The following is a 4,260-nucleotide window of genomic DNA, read 5'->3' as shown; positions in this document are numbered from 1 at the left end:
CTCTATTTGACAGGCCATTAGACGAGATTTAAATTGATACCTCATTGATCCAATTCCGGCCATTTCTCATTGAATGAGAGAATTTTTAAGCTGGAATTTGTCTTTTAAACAATTAAATTTGGTTGGAAATGCTCAACTTCCAGTTTACATTAATTTGCATATTCTAATTCGGTGAAATGATTTGTTATCAAAGCTATTGATGATCATTTGAAAGACTGAGAATTCAGAATTTAATAACCAACGTACAACAGTATAGTACGTAACTATGCGTAAAGTACCACTTTTCCGCACACTGTTTTTCGCTTGTGGCCGCCTTCGTCACGTGGTTGCTTTCCGCACGCTGTTTTAACTTTACCCACATATTTTACGTACAATCCTAAACCACCAAGTGTAATCCCGTGTTTTGTGCGCGTATTTTATGGTATGTGCTGAAAGAAAAAGAAGTATGAAACTATTTTTATACAAACAATAATAATTTTGTTTTCAAGGAAATTGCACATGCAAAAAAAGGAGAGCATGTTTCATAAAATATATCTTTTATTCTTTGGATCGAGCATTCAATAAAATTGATCGTAATTATAAAAATTTAATTATGAAATTCAATTGAATTGAATAAGTGTATTTAATTTATTGTATAAATTATATGGAATAATGAGTTTAATGGATCGTATATTATATATATAAATATATTATATCGTGATATTCCATTTCTCTGAAAAAGTTATATTATATTATTGGGATAGGGGTAAAAGTAGATAAATAAATGTAGCAACACAATCAATTATTTTAACTTCAATTCTTTATGATTGGCACGAGGAAGGCACGACTGACCTAGAAGACTGTTGTCCAGAGACTGAATTCTTACTATTTGAAAAACCCTTACTAAGGGAAAAAATAAGAGAACGTTTATGACTCCAGAGGACAGAGTTTCCTTTGAATACCACACGTGGTAAGGATTGCAACGCTCTCAAGTTCGGAGTGCAACAGATCATAAATTAGTCCTTCTCTGGAGACTCTTCCAAACACGTCATAAACCTTGTCAAGTGATTTTTGAAGATGAACAGAAGAGCTGTGTTTTAATTTTCCAACAGATGTTACATTATTGGTAGACGATAACGGTGACACAAAACGTTAGGTGAGTTTTTTAAAATTAAGCAATGCGAAAAAGTACTACTTTACGCACAAAAAATGATTACAAGCGAACATTCATGTCCAGCTAATAAACTCTGCACGGGTTTCTACGACACCGATATAAAAAAATTTGGTCGAATTTATTTGTAATTTAAGCTGGATTAAATCCGCACTTTTATGCATCAGTTTTGCGGACATATTGTACTTTTTTTTTAATTTTTTATTTCCACAGGTTCATCCCTTCGGGTCTATAAATTTTGTTTCCATCCCCTACGGTACCATGGGAACGCCTTTTTCCTCAACTGTAGCACATTTGCTCGGGGGCTGAGGGAAACCATGGAAGACTTCAACTGTAATGTCGGCCAATTGTGCAGCATCCTAGTGTACTATTTTGGGTACTTTGGGTACTTTTACCCTCATACCTTGCGTTCAGCATTTTTTTAACATTTTTTTTGAGGGTTCGGTGTTCCCAAGTGGTCATCCATCCAAGTACTAACCATGTTTATTTAGCCAAAGGGAACAATAATAATGTTGATCAGAGGATGGATATCTACGCGACTTATAAGCTATGGTACAAACATGAGGAAAACATAGTTGAAGTGGAAAATAATGGTACGCGACATATATACGATGCTAAGCTCGCGTCATATTCGTTAAATGTTTGTCTTACAACTAAATGATTGTTTCTTTGTTCATTTTGTTTCTTATTGCTTAGAGTCTTGGACATTTGGTGTCAGTAATTTTTCGGGACCAGAAATTGGCCAGTAAAACTGATCCAGAGGCCTTACTCACCCAGCCATTACTGTCAGTCACCGACATATTATATTTTTCTCATGAAAAATTGGCGAATTGCGGCGAGAATCTCATGAAGAATTTCAAGTGTCTCGTAACTTCTCCCTGAAGCCATTCATAATCAGGATAATCTCACAATCAACTTGTTACGTTTTGTTCCTTACCTAATGCCGTCATCTTTGATTTAATATTTCGAACAGTTTCACTTTCTATGAAATTATCATGGTAATTATAATAATTCAATGAGGCAATGGTGGGAGACATTTTTTGTGGACAATTTCGTCAGATGTAAGAACGGTCTCATGAAATTTTCCCTTCAGCATTTTTCGTCACAAAAATTCTACACGTGATCCTCGAGTGAGACAATTAGAATGTCTAGAATGCATGTCTCAATGCCTTAATCTAAGGCACTAAAAATGATTTAAATTTGTCAACACAAAACTTCACTTTCTTTATTAAGTCCGGGAATATTTGCAGGCTCATTCGGCTGTTAAATTAATTGATGGGGGATGTTAGGTTATTATTACATTCAATACAATCTTGTTGGAAACTAGAATGAATGAATCATTTCAGGAGAACGAAAGGGGAGTGCCTTCACAGGAGAGATGAAGATATACGGAGAGAAAACTCCCAGAAAAATTACTGTCGGACACTAGAATCGAGGTGTAAAATGCTAGAATACTGCAATGTGTTTTATTTGCACATAAAAATTCTTATCAATACCATAAATTTTGTAGTACATTTTGTAATTAAGGATATATGGTTTCGTAAAATTTACGAAACAGCATTACTAAATTTAAAGGTCTATCATTTTTATGTGAATTTAAATGAAAAATAGATAGAAATTGTTGAAAAATTCCTATCTAGATCAGTTTATTTTACTGTACCGCACAGCAATTTGTCGTTAACTCATTGGGATTGGGTAACGATGAGCGCCGAATACATCCGATTATTGCCGAAGTTGAGCTCCGCCGTGGGACCTGAATCAGCCATTCAGCGTCCATCTTCTCATCGTCTTCACATTCGACCTTGAATTTTCACGAGGCCAATATAGAAATTGTCCCCAGCCGGTAGAGAAATTTTACTCTTCTGCAGTTTGCGCCGAGATTACAAGACAGCGCAGTAACTTTTACCCGAATCACTGTACAAATTAATAGATTTTTCTCTCCGTAGAGATCGCTTCGTCTCCTGAGTAATTTGTAACTTGATTAATCCAGACTCCACAGATTTATCTGTTGCGTAGTTGGGACAGCGTCAAAGAATGTGATCGAGGTCCGCTCAGCTACAAAATTCCAGGCTCTAGTTTTTACACTGGCCTTCATTCAATTATTTTCCAAGCGTCAACAAGAAGAAAGATCTGTTCCTATCTGGCCTAAACTCATTCATAATCACCATACCAGCTCGCTCAACCTGTTACGTTTCTCTCGCCCAGTGACATAATCTTTTATCCAATAATTCACCCAATTTCACTTTCCTTCACACATCTGTCTGTTAAAAATGAAATTAACCGAGCAACATGACTAATGCATAATTTTAAGTGTATCGATAATTTAATGTGGCAATCGGCCCACGTGACACTGGACAAAAACGGAAGTAACGAAAAAAATCACGTAACGAGTACACACGTTTGTTTGGACTTGTTGAGTGAATGTAAAGGTGGTTGGTATACTTTTATCCGGGTTTATTTCGTCCCACGCTGGGGCGGACGGTGGCTCCCGGTGGGACACGAGGGAGACAGCTATTTGCTCACTTGCGAAATCCAACCAGCGATTCACTTTTTATCCCCAGGTGGATGCATTAATGTCAGCATTCCGTTGATAACAATCAAAGCCCCTTTCCCATTTCTTTTAGGCATCGGCTGAATGTTTAAGGAAGGTCTCTTTTTAAGCTCCACATCTACACATTTATACACTTGTTGTCAAAAGAAAGGAAAATTTAATGGATAAATCTTGTGAGTATGGTTTACATTGATTACAATGAAATCTTTATAGTGTTTATGTGTTGAATATTATTAAACATTTCTTCTCCAGAATTATTTGGTATTCATTTATATGAGGGCTACAGGGCGTCGTTTTTGATGGTTTGCTATGCAGGGGCTGATTGGAAAAACTTGGAAAATAATTACTTTGCTAATTAAAGTGTACAGAAAACTGTAGTAGCTTCGGAATAAGGTAATGTGAGGAATTATTGGAGGAAAACAATTATGTCTGTGAGGAAATCGTAGGAAAAAAAGTGAAAATTACTATCAGAAATGGAACTCGCGAATGAAGTTCCTCAGGGAACATTATATGTGCGAAGATTATAACATATATAACCTGATCACATCTGAATCATGTT

The 4,260-nt window shown here is 36.0% G+C and overlaps 1 long non-coding RNA gene across 1 annotated transcript; it reads left to right on the top strand.

Annotated features, from left to right (window-relative positions):
* Positions 1-854: 854 nt before the first annotated feature.
* Positions 855-3,305, top strand: LOC135162257 (uncharacterized). The gene is made up of 3 exons (XR_010298924.1): positions 855-1,135; positions 1,364-1,743; positions 1,847-3,305. It is a non-coding gene; the product is annotated as an uncharacterized LOC135162257 (long non-coding RNA).
* The last annotated feature ends 955 nt before the right edge of the window (positions 3,306-4,260 follow it).

The sequence above is a fragment of the Diachasmimorpha longicaudata genome, chromosome 5 (genome assembly GCF_034640455.1).
Source record: "Diachasmimorpha longicaudata isolate KC_UGA_2023 chromosome 5, iyDiaLong2, whole genome shotgun sequence".
Lineage (NCBI taxonomy): Eukaryota > Metazoa > Arthropoda > Insecta > Hymenoptera > Braconidae > Diachasmimorpha > Diachasmimorpha longicaudata.
The sequence above is the reverse complement of the archived record's forward strand: the minus strand, read 5'-3'. Positions and strand labels throughout refer to the sequence as shown.